The sequence below is a fragment of the Notechis scutatus genome, chromosome 1, assembly GCF_049901735.1.
Source record: "Notechis scutatus isolate UNSWTSFEM ecotype Mainland chromosome 1, rNotScu1.2, whole genome shotgun sequence".
In the NCBI taxonomy this organism is placed as follows: Eukaryota; Metazoa; Chordata; class Lepidosauria; order Squamata; family Elapidae; genus Notechis; species Notechis scutatus.
The window spans coordinates 294988711-295011457 of NC_142009.1; the positions used below are offsets into that span (position 1 = coordinate 294988711).

A 22747-nucleotide genomic window follows, 5' to 3' on the forward strand; every position below is an offset into this window, starting at 1 on the left:
TTTGCTGGGATGGTCTCTTTAATATATAAAACCACTCCTCTTTTCTTACATTGTGTCAAGGAAGTAAATATTTTCCCTAATTTTGGCTGTATTAACAATTGTTCATATTGTTTTTTAATATGTACTTCTTGTAGGCAGATTATATCAAATTTTAATTTCTCTAATTTATGGAAGGTTTTCCTTCTTTTAACGGCTGAGTTAAGATCATTTATATTAATTGTAATCAATTTTTTCTCTTCCATGGTTATATTTTGTAGTTAGGTTTGACAGCTCTCGCGGATCTTGGTTCACGTTGTTCTTTGGCTTCCTCCTTTCCACCTACTGCACCTTCTTCTTTTTCAGTCGTCATTTGGCAGTCCTCTTGGAATTCAATTAGTGAAATTTCTTTTTCTGCCTCTTCCTCCCCTCTGAAAAATTCTGTGTAAATGATTCAGCTTTCTCAATTGAGTCAATTCTATATCTCTGTTCTTGCCATGTGAACATTAAACCTTCTGGAATCAGCCATCTATAATTCACCTCTTTTTTAAGTAGCAATTTGGTCAAGAATCAGTATTCTCTTCTCATCTCTCTCACTCTTCTGGGTACTTCTTTCAAGACCACAATCTCCTTATCTTTGTATTTCAATGTTTTCTCTCTTGCCACTTGCAATATTTGTGTTTTAATGGCTTTCTTTGTAAATCTGATGTGAACTTTTCTTAGTAAGCTATTTCTCATTGCATATCTTGTGAAGACTCGATAAACCTCATCTATTCCATCCATCATCTTCTCTTCAGTTATTTCTAAAGCTTCAGCCAATATTTCTATCATTATCTCAGCTAAGTTTTGTCCTTTTTCTTCCTCTATGTTTTGGAATCTAAGATAAAATTCTGATCTGTCCATCTCCCATCTCAGCATACCACTTTTATCTTGTTCAACCATAGTTAATCTGTTATCAATGTCTCCAATCTTCTTGTCTCTTTGTTTATCTTCTTCTTCAATTTTTTGGAGTCTCTTCATCATCATTTGTTGGATGTTCTCCACTTTTTCCCTGTTCTTTTTTCAATGTTCTCTATTCTCTTTTCAATATTCTCTGATCTTGTTTGAATATTTTGAATTCCTTGCATAATCATCTGTAGGGTCATTTTTTCTTGTTCTTTTTCTTGCCTTAACATTGTCTGTATTGAACGTGGTCCTCCAGATGGTGGAGAGGAAGTAGTAGACGTTGAGGGACCAGGAGCTGTTAATTTCTTACTCATTTTGAGCAATTCAAAATCTTCAGGTTCTTCTCGACCTTAATCCAATTGTGAAATAACCAATTGCAGTTCCAAATAAAAATAGTAGGAAAAAAGAAGCCAAATAGTAATAATAATAAAAAAAGGAAAAAAATTCTTCAGGTTCTTGTATACCTTAATCCAATCAGTTGGTTAGATAACAATAAAAATTCAAAAATGAAGGAAAAGACCCTAAACACACACAAAAAAGAAAAAATTGTAAAATCCTAAAAAAGGCAAAAACGTGAAGAATAAAAGGCTAAAAAAAGAAAGGAAAAATTATTCAGGTTCTTCAACACCTTAATCCAATTAAGAGGTCTCAAATATAAAAGGATGCATAAAAATAAACCAAAAAAAAATCAATATGGAAGGTAGATGGAAAGACAAAAATTCCAGAAAGGGAGAGAGAGAAAAAGACAAGAAAAAAAACAAAGACAAGTTCCAAAGAGCCAAAAATCCAAATAGCTATTACAAAAAAAAGTAAACTGATGAAGAGGAGTAGCACGGCTTAGAAAAGTTAAAAAAGAACACACTGCACTTTGTTTAATTATCCAAGGCTCTTGTTATAGCTCTCTTCTCCAAAGACTTATCACCTTTTCTTTTCCTATAAGCTTCAACACCAGACTCCAGCTGTTGATAGAAACCCAGAAGAGCACCTGCAATAATACTCTCCCATGCTCTTCCCTCTATCTTATCAAACAGGCAATGTCCTTGAAAAGAAGTCTCAGTTCTTTCTCAGCTTTGTCTGGTCAAAAGAGAAATAGAATATTTCCAAGCCTCTAGTTGGCAGTGTTACAAAGTTTCTTTAGCTTTCACTTTTCCCCTCCTTTTCCAAGTAAAATATAATAAGAATTAATTAAAAAAAAGAAAAAGATTTTTTAAAAAAATCACTAAAAGGGAGTCTCTGGCTTAAAATATTATAAAATCAAAAAGGAGAAAGGAATAGATAAAAAGAAGAGAAAAAAACCAGTCCAGTTTCAAAATATAAGATCATGTGTAGAAAATCCAGCAATGAGAAAAAAATAAAAATATTACTTTGACATTCCTGTTTAAAATCGCCGCTTAATCAATTCTGTCAAAACTTTTACAGATTCTTTCTTTTCCTTAAGGTGTCCTTTCAAATCTTAAAATAAAGAAAAAGTTCTCACCAACCGGCACACTCTCTCTTTCCGTTCTCTTTCATTTCGGAGCTGTCCCAACTTCAGCAGCTTTAATGGCTGCCTCTTTGCCGCTGGCAAAAAGAGTTTTTCCTGGATCTACCAGGGACTTTGCGGTATCCCTGGGATTGACAGGATGTGCTCTTTACATTCACCATCTCTTCGGGACGGTTTAGATCCACTTGGACCGTCCAGGAGCAAAGATATCGGCAGCGATCTCAGTCCTCCAAGATCGCATGCCGTATCGTCGCGATGCCAGCTCCGCCCTCAAATTATCCAACTCTAAACAGAAGAAACAATTTAATAGAGTTTTATCAAAAGTCTCGTTAGGTTGTCTGGTATACAGTATGCCCTGATTGTGAGACATCTAGATTGAACTTTAGGCAAAAGAGATTTCCTGCCTACTTTTTACCTTATTCTTTGTACATTTATTGTGCTGATTTCCTTTCCTTTCTTCTTCCCCTTTCTCTAAAGAAAAATATCATCCTTTAACAATTGTTTTTTAAATTGCCTATTTTTCTCAGCAGAACAAAATGATGGTATTTTACAGTATCTTGTCACAAAGACAATCTTTTTTCAACCATTTGAGAAGGTACATATCTGCTGCCAGGAGAAAGCAATAATAGCCCTTTTTAAACAACGAGAACTGTTAAACTTTTAATACTTTGTGAAAAGTGTTTTTCTTCTTTGAAATGATTTCCTTGAATTTATTAAATTGGTTAGGGAATTGTGAGATTTGAATCCAAGCAGGATTTCTACAGCTGTTTCCATTAAGACAAAATGTAGAATATTTGCTTTTTTAAACTCTTCAAATTAATTTTATTAGAAGCAAAGTAACCTCTATACTGGCACAACAAAACATATAGTACATTTATTCTCATTTTAGAACCAAAATCACTGCAGCTTATGGAAATGGGAAAGTGCTTCATGTTGTAAACAAGTCCTACTCAAGGGAACTATCTAATTCAATTATGTAGTCATCTTAAACAGAAAGTAGTAATGGACAGCTCATCCCAGTGATACCAAACAACACATATCTTGATGATAAATCATGTAAATGCTGCAATTATGTACTCATGTACTCATACAATTATGTACTCTCATATCTAATAAAAAATGTTCATAGCATTTGTATTAGATTAGGGTTTGCCATTTCCCATCCCCCTGCCCTTCCATGGACACCATACTCATGGGCAGCTTCTCACAAGCTTGAACAGATGCATATTTCACTCACAAATAAGCCTGTAGATACTTCAGCTGACTGAATCTTAGAATGGTTGGTCATGGAACCATTTAAAAGGGAAATTATTCTTAATTTTAAGCAGCAGCTGGTGCCTAGGATGACATGTGACTTCTTTTGAACTGTTTGGAAAATTTCTTCCAAATTTAACATACAAAAAAGAAAGATCAAGCATTCTTTCTATTTACATTTTATGTTAAATGGTACTGATAAGAAGGCTCTAGGAATGAAGGAACTGGTCCGGATTCAGACATGCACTTCAAAGAACCAATTTTGCATGATCAAATTGTTTCCCATGTTCTTGAAAAGAATGTCTAGTATCCACTGACTCAGCATGAGAATAAAAACCTGTATATAAATCCTGGAGTATAGATTTATATTTCAGCTTTAATAGCTATGTATTATAGTAGGCAAGTCATCAGTGTTTACTCCATTACTCCAGATTAAATTCTTCTGCTGGTCCAAGCAGAATTGAGGCACATATACTATGGTAAATAAGAAACCAACCAGATATGTAAAGAGATGAAAGTTTTATAAAAAAAATAGACATCTTTATGAACAGTGTTTTTGTAATGAATATTTTAATGTCCCATTCCTATATGACCCTAAATGGACTTTTGGCACTGTACTCTATAGAAAAACCATTACCTAATATTCTTAACTACTCTTTTTCTTTTCCCATGCCATTCTTGAAAAGAAATGGGTTTTTTTTTCTTTTTTGGTGCCTCAAATCATCATTGACTTCAAGTCCCTGTAATATTCTTGGTAAGATTTCAGAATTGGGTTGCCATTGCCTACTTTCTAGGGCTAAGCGGGAGTGACTGGCTCACAACCAGTTGACATACTTTGGAGAAAAAAGAACATTTTGAACCACTTCCCAATATTTGAGCCTGCCCAAATATTGCAATTGGATAGATTTTTTGTTAAAAAATTTTTTGCAATTGGATAGATTTTTTTTGTTAGCACAGGGTGACATGGGTAATGTGTAAGCTTAGATCAAATCAAACCTCATATTTATTCTAGTTCTGCTCATCTTTTTTGTCCTATTCAATGTTAAATTTGGGCAGGCCACTTCAGACAAATTGGTCATTGTTCTAAAAATGATCAGTCAATTCTTCATTACTAAATGTGTCTTTAATATCCTTGTCATGTATGTTTCTTATTTATTTCATTACATTTATTACATTAGATGTTGATCTAAAATGATCCTTGAACAGCAGGTGAAGAGTATTCTTTTAAAATGTTAAACAAAATAAGCCTAGTCATGTGCCTGCATTAAGTTTGAACTTGGAAAAGAAATCAGAAAGCCTCAACCCATCCCTTTTTTCCATTTCTGTAACTAAATCATCACAGTGACTCTAAAATGTTTGGTGAACTTTTCAGCTTTCCAACTATTTTCTTTTTTAATTTCCATGCTGCCTCTTCACTTCTGCATTCCAGATGGGTCTATAAGGAGAAGTGAGAAAAGAACATAATAAATGGTCCTCTTGTGGTATTTTGACAGGAAATTCTGGAAACCTCAACAAAAAAAGTTTTTTCTCACAGGTTTACAGTGCTGAGAAGATACTGTGATTAAATAATGAAAGGGTTTCATATAACAATATATGCCAATGTATTAAGATTTCAACTAAGTATGTTTCAGAAGATAAGATATTCAAGCAAGCAGTTAAATTTGTGAAGAAAGAATGTGTGTGAAAGATGCTTCCTGTTTATCCTGATTTTAAGCTCTAAACTTTTTAAAGATTTTCCCCCTTAAAACCTATTTTCCCCGCACAACCCTGTAATTGAGCTGAAAGAGAGTGACCAGTCCAAAGTCACCAACCTGGTTTTTATGGTTAATATGGGACTGAAACTCACAGTTTCCTGGTTTCTAGCTTGGTGCTTTAACCACTATACCAAAATGGCTCACCAATTTGACACATGAATGGTTGCATGAAGCACCTGTCTATTCATAATGCATATTCAGAAAACAGCAAGGAAATGCTTACATCAATTTAATCTAAACTTAATGTTAAAATTCATACTTGATTTTTGATTGTCAGATGAGAAATGAGCTTCGCCATTCAGTCTGGTATAACTGATAGGAGGAGACAAGGCAAAGACTTTAAATAATTCTAATGCATGGGTTTAAACAGACTTTCCTTGTATAAAAATCTGTTAAAGCAATTTTCATTATCCAATTATGAGTGCTATAGAAAGTCTTCTCCCTGTGACCCATCAACTCTTATTAAAACCAGCATCACTGCACACAATCTTCCATCACTGCTGACAACAAATCCCACATCTTATGACCATTTTTGGACCATAAGTGACATAACTGTCACTTTCTACTCCTCAGAATGCTGGCCTTCCATCAAAGGCATTCCCCCAAAATATGTGTGTATATTTTTAAAGCTGGTCCTTCATTTAACATTACATGGTTAATTAGAAAAGAGGTTTGAAGATCAACTCCAGATGCATACATGGCTTAGCTGAATGTGGTTGTAAGCACTTTTATGAAACTCCTTGAAGTTTCTAAGTGGCTTGATCAAAGATGCAAACTACCCCACCAAGTAGATGCCTTGGGAGAATATTTTGTAAACTGTGGTATCGGGATCACAAGGGATCTGGTTTTTCATTTCACAACAGTTCAAGAGTTCCAGTTTTAATTAACTAGAGAACTCTAATCCACTATGGATGACTTTAACAGTATCCATCTTCCTTACCTCAATAAACAGTAGGAACCATCATCATACTAGCTTATAAAGAAATCTGATTCTTTTAGAGTTTAGCAGAGTCTTGGGGTTATGCAAACTAACCCTGCAGATAATCAGAACCAGGCACCATCATCCTCTATTCTGAAAATAAATCAAGTTTTATAAAGATAAAACCTCTTTTCCATTAAGCTCCAGTGATTTTGTAGATTTGCCTATATTGTTTTCTTGGCAGTGCCAGGGGATATTTCTTTTTTAAAAAACAACAACAACCTTCTTGTAATTTCCTAGTGGTGTCTTATTCCTGCAAAATTTTTAAAGATTAGAAAAGAAAAATGGATAATAGAAAAAAAGGGACTGTTTCTTTTTTGTAACCATAGGCTAAGAGACACTTTGTAATCATATTTGTTGCAGAGGAAATCAGAAGCTTCTTCTTTCTATTACTCTCTTTTCTTTCTCACTGCAATTTTTTTTTTTTGTACAAATAAACTGGTATTCAGAAGGACAGTGAAGGATCCATTCCTATAAGCTTACATTTACATTTATTTTTACATTGCTTGGAAAAAGTGGTGTCATTTTTCTTCTCTAGTTCCAGCTCCAGTAAATCAAACGTTGCTTATTTACCTCAAAAATGTTGTTGCTTTGTTGTTGATACTATTATTTTCAAAGTTACATCAAAATGATGATGAGGATGAGGATGACGACTTCAGCAGTGACCCAGTTTTCAACATTTGTCAGATTTTCTTTTACACAATTTTTCACCTGAATCTATGGAAAAGATGCTGTTTTCATAATACAATTCATTACTGCAAAAGGAGACAATGAGGGCTGAAGACAGCCTGATGTGTAAAGCCCTATTCTGGAGTTAATTTGTTGGTTTTATGTGAGAAAATGTCACAGTAACCCAGTAATCAGCTGGAAAAATATGGTAGTATTACACAATACCATTTTTCCAGTCTAAAATTTTTCCATGGAACAAAGAGCACACATAGCCATGCTCCTTATTTACAAAGTCAAGATCTGCCTATTAGAGTTTGTCTAAAGAGCACCACATTTCTAGTTTAAATGGCACTAACAATTGGACATCTTGACATTTTGGACTTAATTTCTTAATGAAATATTATTATTTATCAATTTTTTATGCTGCCTATTTCCCCTATAAAATGAAACTGGAGACTAAAACATATGAACAACAGTTACAGGAACTTGGCATGGCTAGTCTAGTTTTATGAATGTTTATGGATTCTTTATTGGCCAAGAGTGTTTAGACACACAAGGAATTTGTCTTGGTGCATATGCCCTCGGTGTACATAAAAGAAAAGATACATTCATCAAGAATCATAAGGTACAACACTTAATGATAGTCATAGGATACAAATAATCAAATCATACTAGGAAACAGTCAATATAAATCATAAGGATGCAAGCAACAAAGTTACACTCATACAGTCACAAGTGGGAGGGGAGGGGTGATAGGAACGATGAGAGGATTGATAGTAATAGTAATGCAGACTTAATAAATAGTTGGATAGTGTTGAGGGAATTATTTGTTTAGCAGAGTAATGGCATTCATGGGAAAAACTGTTCTTGTGTCTGGTGTGCAGTGCTCTATAACATCGTTTTGAGTTTGGGAGTTGAAACAGTTTATGTTGAAGATGTGAGGGGTCTGTAAATATTTTCACAGCCCTCTTTTTGACTCATGCAGTATACAAAGAAAGCAGTATACAGGTCCTCAATGAAAGGTAGGTTGGTAGTAATTGTTTTTTCTGCAGTCCTAATTATCTTCTGGTAGTCTGTGTCTGTCTTGTTGGGTTGCAGAACCAAACCAATCTAGTGAAGAGAAGGACAGTGTTTCAATATTTGAGGGGCTGCCACAGAGAGAAAGGGGTCAAACTATTTTCCAAGGCACCTGAAGGCCAGACAAGGAATAATGGATAGAAACTGATCAAGGAGAGATTCAACCTAGAAATAAGGAGAAATTTACTGACAGTGAGAACAATCAACCAATGGAACAGCTTGCCTTCGGAAGTTGTGGGAGCTTCATCACTGGAGGCTTTCAAGAAGATATTGGACTCTCAGAAATGAGAGATTCTCAGAAATGGTGTAGGGTCTCCTGCTTGGGTGGGGGGTTGGACTAGATGACCTATAAGGTCCCTTCCAAATTTGTTAATCCATTAAATCTGAATTTGGGCTGCTCAAATATTATTAAAAGATAAATAGAAAAGTAAAGTGTTAAAACTATGCAAATTAAAATATCAAAAGTGTACCAAAAAAAAAAAAAAACCAGAGCTAAGAGACAGACAGGAGATGAATAAAGGTTTGTTTTTTTTTTTTTAACCTGTCAACCACCTCCAGCAATGAGTTTAGTGAGTGATGGGCCAGGAGAGGACTCTTGGGTGCAGCTCTGTCCAGGATCTTGGCCACTATCTGATTCTAGGCTGTGGCCAAAGCCTCCACAGGGTCATTCAACTATGGGCTGATCTCACTGTTTGATTTTTTTGTCTGAAGTTCTCCTTGCAGAGGGCTAAATAATTTTCTCTGAAAAACATTGCTTTATAATATTTAAAATGGGAAAATGTAAAGTTAGTTCTGTTTTATATTTTACTGAAGGTATACAACACATTTAGGCAAATCCCAAGTCAAAGCAGACAGATTATTTTGGAACTCTAGTTCAGAGTATAAACAATATAAATTAGCTTCTTCTAGAATTGGATCTTTCCATGAAGCTTGAATTCCAGTTTTATACTAGTTCCAAAGTAGTAATCTTTGAAAGGTCACTTTCTCAAACAACTGTTGGATTGGGATGCTAAGATTAATCATGCAAAGAGTATTGGATTCAGAAGGTGACTGGCATATCTGGCACTTCAAATCAAACTCCAAGCTATCCTGGAATTGCAGAGGACAGGATATATATATTTTAAGGTATGATTTGCCTTAAAATTAATAGCATTTATCCTTTTTCAGCAACCCACTGGCTTTTCCTTTTGGTTCAGCCAAGTTTTATAACTCTGAACCATGTTCTCACTCCCTTTCCTAATTCATTCAAAATATTAATCCTACTCTCAGATTGATGCTGCTGTCTTGTTCAGTTTTTCTCAACCATTTCTACACTGGGCATGGTAGAATTCGTGTATTAATTGTCACAAAGAAATCTTTTGACAGTTTCAATCTTAGGTGAATTCCTTTGTATGTGAATTCAATCTCTAAAAATCATTTTCATCATATTAGGATAGGAACAAACCTCCATAGGAACTATGTTTGACAAATTGGATATAATAGAAAGTACGATAAATAAAGATGGGTTTTTTTAAAAAAAATATTTTAAAAAATTGTAACTTAAAAATTCTTACCATTTCTTATGAAATTTGGAGTTTCGTCATCTCATAAAAACAGGTTTCCATTTCATTTATTTTTACTGCTGTTAATGTTTTTAAAATAATGATTAAAATAATGATAATAACAAAGCACAAATGTAATTATGATAAAACTGCATACATTGTCAAAAAAAAGAAAAACATCAAGTTTTTTTTTAAAAAAAGTGAAAAAATACAACAAAGAAAAAAGCATAGTATAATTTCATTTTAGTAGTAAATAGCTACATATGTATTTATTTATTTGTTTGTTTGTTTGTTTGTTTGTTTATTCAATTTATTTTCCATTCAACTCACCACAAGGTATTTCTGGGCAGTTTACAAGGTTAAAAGCAATAAAACTAAATATATAGACAGATGATAGATATAGATGCTAGAGATTTAGATACAGATGATAGAGATTAGAGATGATAGAGATATGTAATTATTAATCCAACAAGCACCTCTAACATCACAGTCCCGCAGAGCCAGGTTTTGAGGCCCTTACAGGTCAGGATGTTGGGAGCAGATCTCACTCGGGGAAGGTGGGGAAATCTTCCAAAGGCCAACAAACATGGCAGAGAAAGCTTTTCTGGACCAGTGGTGGGATTCAATTTTTTTTACTACCGGTTCTGTGGGCGTGGCTTGGTGGGCATGGCAGGGAAGGATACTGTAAAATCCCCCAGTCAGAGGTGGCATTTGCTGGTTAGAACTACTCAAAATTTCCGCTACCGGTTCTCCAGAACTGGTCAGAATGTGCTGAATACCACCTTTGTTCTGGACCCTGCCAATTAAAAAACCTTGACTGATCCGCAGCATGTCTCCTTGCCAGCACAGGGATAGGTCTATCCTATTGGGATGTGACAGTTCCTCAGGTAGACTGAGTACATATACTTATCTATTGCAATTATATTATTATTATTATTATTATTATTATTATTATTATTATTATTATTATTATTATTATTATTATTATTATTATTATATACAAAAATGACAGTGTACACAGCAGATGAGATAACCATGCTGGGTTTCGTATCACAAATCACTAGTCACACACTTCCCAAGCGTGTAGGACTGCGTGATGTATCGGCAGATTATGCGAGCAGATCCCAGTAAGGTGGCCTTCTGCAGCTGACCAATGGTGATTTTGTCAGTGCCAATTGTTTTAAAGTGTTTGCCTAGGTCTTTAGGCAAAGCACCCACTGTGCCAAGTACCACCGGAACCATCTGCACTAGTTTATGCCAGAGCCTCTGCAGTTTGATTTTCAAGTCCTGATATCTGATGATTTTTTTCAAGTTGTTTCTCATCGATTCTGCTGTCACCAGGTATGGCAATGTTGATGATCCACACGTTTTTTTTTTCTCCATAATCATGATATCCAGGATATTGTGTTCCAAAACTTTGTCAGTCTGTATTTGGAAGTCCCACAGTAGTTTTGCATGCTCATTTTCGACCACTTTCTTAGGCTTATAATCCCACCAGTTCTTTGCTACAGGCAGATGGTAGTTGTGACACAAGTTCCAGTGGACCATCTGAGCAACTGTGTTGTGACGTTGTTTATAGTCAGTCTGAGTGATTGATTGTCTTGCAACAGCTCAGTATGTGATCGATGGTTTTGTCCGCTTCTTTGCAGAGTCTACATTTGGGTCATCAGCTGATTTTTCTATTCTGTCTTTAATTGCATTTGTTCTGATGGCTTGTTCTTGGGCTTCAAGAATCAGGCATTCTGTCTCTTTCTTCAGTGTTCCATTGGTCAGCCATAACCAGGTCTTTTCCTTATCTACTTTTCCTTGGATTTTTTCAAGGAACTGTCCATGCAATGCTTTGTTACACCAGCTGAGTTTGCATTACTATTTTCCTGTATTGATTCTTGGTTTGCTGCACTTTAAGCAGCTTCCTATTGTTGACCTCCATCAAAGCTGGTTCAACACTGTCTTTCACATAATCTACTGGAGCATGCTTCTCTTCTTCGACTGTCTACTTCACTTGCAAAAGTCCTCTGCCACCTGCTTTTCTGGGCAAATATAGCCTGTCAATGTCACTATGCGGGTCCTGCGCATAGTGTATGGTCATCAGTTTTTTCATTTTCCTATCTAGGCTGTCCAGCTCTGCCTGTGTCCAGTTTACAATCCCAGCAGTATATCTGATGATGGATATGGCTCAGGTATTTATAGCCTTGATGGTGTTACCGCCATTCAGTTTGCTTTTTAGAAGTTTTCTGACCCTTTGTGTGTATTCTTTGCTGACCACATTTTTCACTTGCCCATGCTTGACATTGTCCAGCTGCAGTATGCCCAGGTATTTGTAGGCTTTGGGTTGGTGGCACTTGTCCATTGGGCATTTCAATTCCATCACTTTCTATGATTTTTCCTTTCTTCAGTGCCACTGTGGCACATTTGTCCAGGCTGAACTCCATTCTGATGTCAGTGCTGAAAATTCAAACGGTATTGGTCAGTGACTGGATTTCTATTTCCGATTTTCCATATAACTTCAAATCATCCATGTACAACAGGTGAGAGATTATTGTTGTTGTTGTTGTTGATATTATTATTATTTAATCTTTAGTGAGATTCACAGCCTTTGGGGCTGGTTGGTAGCTCAACAGCTTGAGTCCTAACCAAGGACCTAGGAACTGTTCAGATAGTGTTGGAGGATATAAGCTGTTCCAAGTAGGGCATTCCATGGCATTGCCACTTCTGAGGAAAAGCTCACTGCAGACAAGACATAAACCTTTGTTCAGGAGCTATAAAGTCTTATTTATTTTTAGTATGTGTTTCTTCCATTTTTATAGCCACTTACATTTAAAAACTGTACTACAGCTTTATATGCAAAAACATAAACAAACAAGAAGTGAGGTGCCAGATCAAGCTAAACAAATTATAACTCTCTGATCCCATTCTTGAGAACACAACAGAGGGAAAATCCTATATGCCTGTGTATACATATGTAAACAAATTTCCTTCTCATTCATTGCATTACTTTTCTTTATTGACTAATTGTCATTAGCTGGGCAATTTCAGTTATAAGTAATATATTAAACCAAGAGAGGACAGCCTGTGATTCTATGGTTGCTTGCATCCCCCCTTCTGTGGCCTCTTTTCTAACCACATTACTGTATTTCATGCTCACAATTGCCAGAATTGAAAGCAATGTGGTTTCCTTTGATTCTGAAATGGGTAATTTAAATGCAAGCTCTAAAATAAGATTAATCTAGTTTTAAAAAGGAAAAGATTGTTCTCTTTAAAAGGAATTTTTAAAATCCCACCTTACCAATGTGTATGATGTGATAGAGAACTAAGCTGATACAGTGACTGAACTGCAGCATTGCAGGCTAACTCTGCTCACAAACAGGAGTTCGATCCTGACAAGGCCCAAGGTTGACTCAGCCTTCCACTCTTCTGAGGTTAGTAAAATGAGGACCCAGACTGTTGGGGGAAATAGACTGACAATGTAAATCACTCAGAGAGTTCTGTAAAACGCTATGGGGTGGTATATAAGTCTAAGTGCTATTGCTATTGCCATTACTATATACTACTCATTTTCTGTTATCATCATGCCCTTTCAGTCTTGCTTCCCTACTCCAAAATAATAGTTTTAGCCTTAAGATTGTCCGTTCTTGATTATAAGATAGTTAATACATTAGGAAAGAAAGTAAGGACAATGCTGAGTAATGATGGGAGGATGGGATGAGAGATAAAATATTATGCATCTTAATTGTAGCAGTTTAATACATTATAATGCACAGATGTTTGAACAGCTCAAACAAATATGGCTGGGTGACTTTGGGCCAACTACTCTCTGTATCTCTCTCAGCCCAACTCATCTTACATGATTGTGATTGTGGGGAAAACAAGAGCGAAAGAAGAATTAGGTATGTTCTCCATCTTGAATTATTATAAAAATAATAAATGTAGGATAAAAATAATAATAAAAACAAAAACAAAGTAAAAAAATCAGAATGCAAGTTGACAAATCTGAACTTATCATCACAGTCAGCATATTTTTCTACTTCTCTAGAAATCAGTAAATACATTTGAGGAGAAAGGAAAAGTTTCAGATGACCAGGTCGATATTCTTTGGGAGAAAGAAATATTCTATCAATTAGAATCAATCAGAATAGACTTGGAAGGGACCTTGGAGATCTTCTAGTCCATCCCTCTGCTCAAGCAGGAGACGCTATACAATTTCAGACAAGTGACTGTCCAGGCTCTTCTTTTTTAAAAAAACAGCAATAAAGCACCCAACCACTGGTGGAATTAAAAAAAATTTATTACAGGTTCTGTGGGCATGGCTTGGTGGCGCGGCTTGGTGGGCATGGCTTGGTGAGTGTGGCTTGGTGGGTGTGGCAGGGGAAGGATTTTGTTAACTCTCAGTCTATTTGATGGAATCGTCTGGAGTGTGGGCCTGCTGCTGCAGCTCCTCCCGGTCTACCGGGTTGGTCGAGCTGCGGCTTTTGCCGCTCCCGCTTGGTCTTTCCGGGCTGGTCGAGCTGGCTTGGCTGCCTTGGTGCGGAGAGTTGGCTGATATCTGGTGAGTATAGTTGGTTGTGTTCTATTCTTTCTTGGTCCCCTGTATTTTCCCTCCCTCCTTGGTTAGTGTTAATGGGGTTGTCTGTGTTTGCTTGCGTGTCGGTTGTGTTTTTATTCGAGATCTTAACTGATCTATGTGGCGTTTCCATGCTTGTCCGTCCGTTGTTTGTAGTCTGTATGAATGGGGACCTGTTATTTGGTTATAGTTGCCGGTACCCATAGTGGGTCTCCGGTAAGGTTTTTGCGTAGACTGCATCGCCTGGTTTAAATGCCCGGTGTTTGCTTGATGAGTCCGGGGGCTTCTCCGGGTTGTATGTGGGGTGCAGTCTGTCAAGTGGGGACCTTAGTTTCCTCCCCATCAGTAATTCTGCCGGGCTTTTGTTTGTTGTTGTGTTAGGGGTTATATGTTGTATTAGAAGCAGTTTATTTATTTTTTCCTGTATATTCCCGTGCTCGATTTTCTGGATGGTTTTCTTTGTGAATTGGACCATCCGTTCTGCCCTACCGTTGGCCGCCGGATGAGCCGTCGCTGTCAAGGCGTGTCGTATGCCCTTTTCTGCTAGGAATTTTTCGAATTCCAGCGAGGTGAATGGGGCCCGTTGTCCGACACGACGACATCAGGAAGGCCGTGGGTCGCGAACAGTTTATTTAGTACCCTGGTGACGGCTTCAGTTGTGGTGGTTTTCATGTCGTAAACACCTCCAGCCAATTGGAGTAAGCGTCCACCGTGATGAGGAATGTGTGCCCCCTTGTGGGACCGGCAAAATCTATATGTACTCTAGACCATGGTCCCCTGGGGTCTCCCATTCTAATATTGGCGCGGCAGGGGATTTGGTCTGGTTTCTTGGCAGCGTGAACACCTGGCCACCCACCCTTCAATTTCTTTGTCTATGCCTGGCCACCACGCGTAACTTCTGGCCAAGGCTTTTGTTCGTACGATGCCTGGGTGCCCGTCATGCAGAAGTTTTAACACTTTCCCTCGCAACTTCTCTGGTACGACCACCCTGTCCCCCCATAACAAACAACCTTTCTGTAGCGATAGTTCGGTTTGCCTGTTTCTGAAGGGTTTGAATGATTCGTCGTTGTCTTTTTCCGGCCACCCTTTCTCTACCCAGTGCAATACCTGCGCCAGACGTTTGTCTTTATTTGTTTCTCGGGCAATGTCTGACGCGGTTATGGGCAGATCGGGTAGCGCCTCTATGCTGAGGGTGGTCGTCGTGGGTGCTGGGTCGTCGTCGAGGTCGGGTAATGGTGAACGGCTTAGTGCGTCTGCATGGGTGATTGTCTTACCGGGCGGTGTATGAGCCGGTAGTCGAAGCGGCGAGGAAGTCGGACCACCTTGTCATCCTGGGGATATGATGTTCGGTGTGGCCCTGTTTCCCGCCAGGATTCCTAGCAACGGTTTGTGATCTGTGATAATTGTGATCGACGGCCGTAAAGATACTCGTGGAATTTCTTTACGGCTGCGACGATGGCAGAGGGCTTCCTTGTCTAGTTGGCTGTAGTTTCTTTCTGGCTTGCTAAGTGTTCTTGAGAAAAATGCAATGGGTGCTTCTTTTCCGTCCGTTAGGGTATGGCTGAGGACGGCACCGGCGCTTAAAAGGTGAGGCGTCGCATGTGACGGTAAGGGGTAGAGTCTCGTTGTATTGAATGAGGACGGCGTCCGAGGTTAGCAGGTCTTTTGTTTTCCTGAATGCGGTTTCCTCACGCGTCCCCCAGGACCATTTTGTTGTTTTATCCAGTAGCCTATGCAAGGGCTCCACGCTGTTGCCTTTTGGGGTAAGAACACGTTATAAAAATTGAGTAGTCCCAGAAATGCCTGTAACTCTGTCTTGTTTTTGGGGTCGGGGCTTCCTTGATGGCTTTTACTTTGTCCCTGGTCGGGTGGATGCCATGTCGGTCTAGGAGGTATCCCAGAAACTCGACTTTCTCTGTGTAAAGTTGGCATTTTTCCCTTTTCACTTTTAAACCGGCCCCTTTGAATTTCTCTAGTACTTCCCTTAGGCGACCCTCTAGTTCTTCCCGGTTGGTTGCTGATACTAGTACGTCATCGAAGTAAGGGACCACCCCTTTTATTCCTTGTAGGAGTCTCTCCATGAGGCTTTGAAAAATCCCGGGGCCACGCTGACTCCAAACTGGAGTCGGTTACAACAACCCCCGGTGGGTAACAATAGTCTGTGCTCGGCGGTTTCGTCATCGACCGGCAGCTGCTGATAGGCTTGTGCCAGGTCGAAGCCTTGCAAGACTTTGCCCCCAGTGAGTGAAGTAGATGTTGCACGACTGGGACGGGGTATGCGCTTTGTTGCAGGGCGCAGTTGAGGGTGGCCTTATAGTCCCCACAAATCCTTATTGACCCGTCTGGCTTAACTGGGGTGACTATTGGGGTCTCCCACCGGGCGTGATCAATTGGCTGCAGAACCCCCTGTTTGACGAGCTTGTCAAGCTGCTCGTCTATTTTCCCCCGAAGCGCGAAAGGCACCCGCCTCGGCTTTAGGCGGATGGGGTTGACGTTTGGGTCTAAACTGAAAGAGATAGGGGGTCCCGGTACTTGCCTAAGTGCCGTCGAATACTTCCTGGAAGTCCTTAGCCAGCTGCTGTTCCCAGTCGGTTTCCTCAGTGCGGTTTATCCCGGTGACCCGATGCCCAATGGTGCGAACCATTGGAGTCCCAGGAGGCTTGGTCGGTTCCGGTCCACTATTGTGATGGGAAGTTTTGCGGTGCGGTCCTTGAAGGCTACGTTGAACTGTCCGGTCCCGATGACGGGGGATGCGGTTCCCTTGGTAGTCTTTGACTATCAATCTTTGGTTCTCTAGCTCAGCCTTGTGGAGATTTGGTACTAGTCGCTTGATTTCTTCCCAGGCAATCATGGAAAGGTAGGACCCGGAGTCCACCTCCATGCGGCAAAGTTCGCCCTCGATGCTTACTTCCACGTAGACCTTACGGGTATCGTTGGTCTCGGCGTGGCCAATTGTGAGTGTCTGGTGGGTTTCCTCCTCTGTTGGTCTCCCCGTTTCGTCGGCCCGGCTGTCCCTATTCCAACGAGTGTCGGGTTGGTGCTCTCGGTTCCTGGGGAGGTGTTGTCTCGCTGCCGGTTGCTCGGCTCTCAGCGTCGGGGCTGTAATTTTTCCAGCTTGGCAGACTCGGGCGATGTGGCCCCTCTTGTTGCAATTCCGACAGGTCGCGTCGAAAAAACGGCAGTCTGCTCGGTAGTGGTTGCCCCGCACCCGCACACTGGGTCCCGACTTCACGACCTCGTTGGTCTCGTCGTGTCTGGAGCTGATGGACGTCTTCTTCTTCTCCTTCGTCTGGGGTGTCCGAGGCGGAGTCAGGTCGCCATGGTGTGTGGCGGTTTCTCGGCGGTTAGCCTCGGGGTTGTCGGTGCGGTCCCGTTCTCCGCTTTCCGTAGTCGAGCTGCCGATTTCTTGGTGGCTTCGGCGGCGGGCGCTTCTGCCAGGGCGACATCGAGACTGATGTCCCCCTTTGCCATTAGACGGCTTTTCAGCGCCTGGTCCCGGAGACCTAGGACCACGCGGTCTCGGAGGACGTCGTCTAGTTCATGGAATTCGCACAAACCCCGAGGTCCCTTAGAGCGGCTATGAAGTCGTTTATGCTCTCGTCCTGCCGCTGATTCCGCCGGTAGAATTCGTCTCGTCGGATGAGGATGGGCACGGTAGGAGCGTAGTGGTTTTTAGCAATGGCGCAAGGTCGGCCCAGTCCATCGTCTTTACGTCGGCGGGTTTGGCGAGGGCTTCGCCATTTGAACACTGCGGGCCCGCAGTGTGTCAGGAAAACAGCCCTTTTCTTGTTTCCGTTGGCATCCTTCAAGTTGTTACTCTCGAGGTACATCTGGAAAGCGATCAGCGTACGATTCCCAGTCCTCGGCAGTCGGGTTGAATTGTGCGGGCGGAGTGAGGCCGGCCATCGTGTTGGTCTTTGTCTTCCTCCGGACACGTGCTTGGTGGTTCCTTCTTGTATCCCATCCTCGTCACCAGTGTCGTGTCCGGCGCAGGAAGGAGGCTCGGAGTCAGTGACAAAGTTCAGCTCTTTATTGTGCTCCAGTACATGCTTGGGGAAAGGAAGGAAAAACCCCGGCTTTTATTTCCAAGCCGCGGCGGTCCGCGGCCAATGACATTGTTCGAATCTCCCGCTCTTGGCTCGACCAATAGCGGAGATTCTTAACGGACCAATCCGGGCGGCTTGCCCGACCAATCCGGTTGCCGCGCGCTTTAGCCAATCGCAGCGCGGGGTTTGCAAGTATGTTAATTCTTTGTACAGAACATGTAGGATAAAAATAATAATAAAAAACAAAAACAAAGTAAAAAAATCAGAATGCAAGTTGACAAATCTGAACTTATCATCACAGTCAGGCATATTTTTCTACTTCTCTAGAAATCAGTAAATACATTTGAGGAGAAAGGAAAAGTTTCAGATGACCAGGTCGATATTCTTTGGGAGAAAGAAATATTCTATCAATTAGAATCAATCAGAATAGACTTGGAAGGGACCTTGGAGATCTTCTAGTCCATCCCTCTGCTCAAGCAGGAGACGCTATACAATTTCAGACAAGTGACTGTCCAGGCTCTTCTTTTTTTAAAAAAACAGCAATAAAGCACCCAACCACTGGTGGAATTAAAAAAAATTTATTACAGGTTCTGTGGGCATGGCTTGGTGGGCGCGGCTTGGTGGGCATGGCTTGGTGAGTGTGGCTTGGTGGGTGTGGCAGGGGAAGGATACTGTAAAATCTCAATTCTCTCCCCACTCCTGGGAGAAGGTTACTGAAAAATCCCCATTCCCTCCCTACCCCACTTACCTGCTTTCCAGCTCCGTTCTACTGTGCAGGACAACCAAAGAAGACCCAGCCCATCAGCTGGGACTCGGAAGGCAGAGAATAGATGAGGGCAGGGCCAGTCAGAGGTGGTATTTGCTGGTTGTCCAAAATATTCAAAATTTCCACTATTGGTTCTCCGAACTATTCAAAATTTCTGCTACCGGTTCTCCAGAATTGGTCAGAACCTGCTGAATACCACCTCTGATCCAAACGTCTGAAGGCAAGCTTTTCCACTGGTTATTGTCCTCACTGTTAGGAAGTTTCTCCTTAATTCCAGATTGCTTCTCTTCTTGATTAGTTTCCATCCATTGTTTCTTCTCCTGTCCTCTGATGCTTTGGAAAATAAATTGACCCCTCTTCTTTATGGCAGCCTCTCAAATACTGAAATACTGCTACCCTAGTCCTACTTTTCTCTAGCCTAGCCAAATCCAACATCATTCTTCATATGTTTTAACCTTTAATTATCTTAATTGCTCTTCTTTGCACTTTTCCCAAAGTCTCTTTTCTATTTGAAGGTCAATTTCATATCATCAAACAGGGAAAAGAAACCACCTTATAGAAACATAGAGCTTTCAGCCAGAGTATTGAAATACCTGTAGGAAGCAAAACTTGTCTTCAAAGCATTTGTGTCTAAAAAAAAGTATCTCAAGTCAAATTCAAAGGTTAAACCAGGCTTCATAACACAATTACAATTAATGACTAATAATCAAAAGCCCTTCTATTTCAACATATCATATACTAATAGCTATGTGTAAAAAAGGAATTCCAGATTGTTTGCAAATATTTGCTTAAAATATGTTATTTAGAGAGAATTTCTATTGAATCCATGTCTGTCTTTTCCATTTTAAAAAGAAAAGCTTATACTTTAAGTTGGTTCCTACCATAAACTTGTATCAGTGAAAAGTTTTTCCCAGTAGTTGAAACTATAATATTTACTAATTAAAATGAGGTTTCTTTCATAAGGATCTATCATCTATCTATCTATCTATCTATCTATCTATCTATCTATCTATCTATCTATCTATCTTCAAAGCTATGAGTTCAGTTGAAGCTCCCAAAGTGGGTCATATTGGACTGTAAACCATGCAACATTTATAATTAAATATGGTACAAAACGTATAGCCACAAGACACAGCAGCTATTAATTTTCCACTATGAGGACTTGGGGATTTTTTCTAAAGGACTTAAACAGGTCATCTAGCAGGATAATCACTGTGTAATAATATCATTATTAATCAATCATTTGACTATACTTTTATTCATTTATGTTTTATGAAATAATCATATTTTACTTAATTTGTTTTATAACAGTTCATATTATCATCCCAAATCTATCCTAAAATCATTTTGTAGATATAATAAGAAAAGAATACATCTTTATATATTTATTATTTTCTAAGAATCTACATATTTCATTACTATGTTTTATTGTCTAACCATTGATAGAATAGATCCCAAATTTTATAAAATTGTTTATCATCTTGTTCTCTAATTTCAAATGTCAATCTACTCATTTCAGCACATTCCAATATTTTCTTAATGATTTCCTCCTGTGATGGTGTTTTCTCATTTTTCCAGTTTTTAGCAAATACAATCCTAGCTGCTGTTAATACATTTACAATCAGGTATTTCAAGTCTTTACTATATATTTCAGGTAAAATTCCCAATAAAAATATCTCTGGTTTCAAATCTATATGCTTTTTTGTCATTTTTTCCAACCACGTGTGGATTTTAGTCCAATATTTTTTAGCATCCGCACATGTCCACCACATATGGTAATATGAGCCAGGTGTCTGATGACATTTCCAACATTTTTTGGATTTATTCTTGAACATTCTTGCTATTCTTGTCAGAGGGAAATGCCACCTGTAAAACATCTTATACAAATTTTCTTTATATGCTGTTGACATTGTCATTTTATAATTTTGAGACCACAGTTTTTGCCATTTCTCTAGATCAATCCCATATCCAAAATTCTTCTCCCAAGCAATCATAGTTTCTTCAACTTGTTCTTCTTCTAGTTTAATTTCTAATAAATATCCATACAATTTTTTAATTACCTTTTCATCAGTACCTGTCAAAATCTTATCTAAGTCAATCAGTTTATCATAGAAACCTTCTGTTTTAGAATCTTTATCATATCTTGAATGTTTTTGCGCATATGAAAACCAATTCATCTTTATACCTTGTTCCTCTAATTTTTGCATAGATTTAAGTTCACCCTTTTCATTCAATATTTCACCATATCTAACTGTTTGTTCCTTTTTGTATATTATAGGATAAGAAAATGCTTTAATAGTCGATAACCAGACTGGAATTTTCAAATAATATTGTCTTTTGATCTTCTCCCAGTTTAACCACAAAGACTCCCTGTATATATCTTCTAAAGCAGTGATCCCCAACCTTTTTTATGTCGCGCCCGGCACCGGCATCAGCTGGGCGCCTGCCCGGTACCGGCATCAGCTGGGCGTCGCCATCTTTTGATGAAAAAGTGCTTCCGGTGACCTCACCGGAAGCACTTTTATCAAAAAGATGGCGGCGCCGCGCTCGGTGAGCTTTTCCGGTAGAAATGGCTTTCTACCCGGAAAAGCTCACTGGAGCGTAGCGCCGCCATCTTTTTGATGAAAAAGCCCGGTGAGCTTTCTACCGGAAAAGCTCACCGGAAGCACTTTTTCATCAAAAAAGATGGCGGCCCAGCAACCAGCGGCCCGGTAGGACTTGTTCCATGGACGGTACCGGTCCCCGGACCGGTGGTTGGGGACCCCTGTTCTAAAGTACCCCTGTGTTTTAGTTCCTTTATACCATAAAAAATAAGATATTCATGACTATAATGGCAGAAATAAATGGATTCCTACTTAATACAGTTTTCTAGGCAACATTTTAGAGTGTTCTTGATTTCCGCTGCATTTCTAAATCATAATTTTAAAATATCTCTTGCTGAATACAGTGGAAGCTGTGTAAATGCTCATAAGATCACCTTATTAAAGTTGTGACAGCTATGAGTGTGAACATGGGGTAGGGCAGAGCACTCGCATTCTAGTATTTTTAACTTGGTTTGCAGGCACATCCCAATTCCCCAAATCCAACTAAGTTGGTTGTGGGAATAAACTTTGGCCTGAGCTTGAGCAATGATTAATATAATGTACATACATGCCTGTTTAAAGGTCACTAAGGTAATGCAAAGAAAAGAGAACAATAAGGACAAATACAAACAAGGAGACAGCTTAAACAATTGCAAGCAAACCTTTACTATATCTAATTATTAAGCCATAATGTAATTATGCTGACTATGTAGAAAAATCTCAATAAAAAGAAGCACTAGAATTTATTCTGGGCTTCCATCCCGAGAACACCAGCCTGTGTCTCATTCTTTCCATGGAAGACCACCACAGTTGGTGTAATCTTTTATGGCCCACTAAGAGTATTCCACTGACATAAATGTCATTTCACCAGATAGCGCAATCTCTACCTAAAAAGCAATATAATCCCTATTTCCTAAGATTCTCTCAACTGGTAGATTTTTGTTCTACGATCAATGATAGAGCTGCATAGTGCAAAAAACCCAATAAATAAACATAACTTATTCATTTTAAGGCAGAGACCAGAAAGCAAAGGCAGAACTTCATCCTATCTTATTCAACTTTCTGTCATTATGGGAATCCTGATGATACAATAATGAAGCAGGATGTGAATTAT

General features: G+C 39.2%; 1 pseudogene; it reads right to left on the bottom strand.

Moving 5' to 3' along the window:
- Positions 1 to 10728: 10728 nt before the first annotated feature.
- LOC148133442 (uncharacterized) lies at positions 10729 to 12197 on the bottom strand (annotated as a pseudogene).
- Positions 12198 to 22747: the final 10550 nt, after the last annotated feature.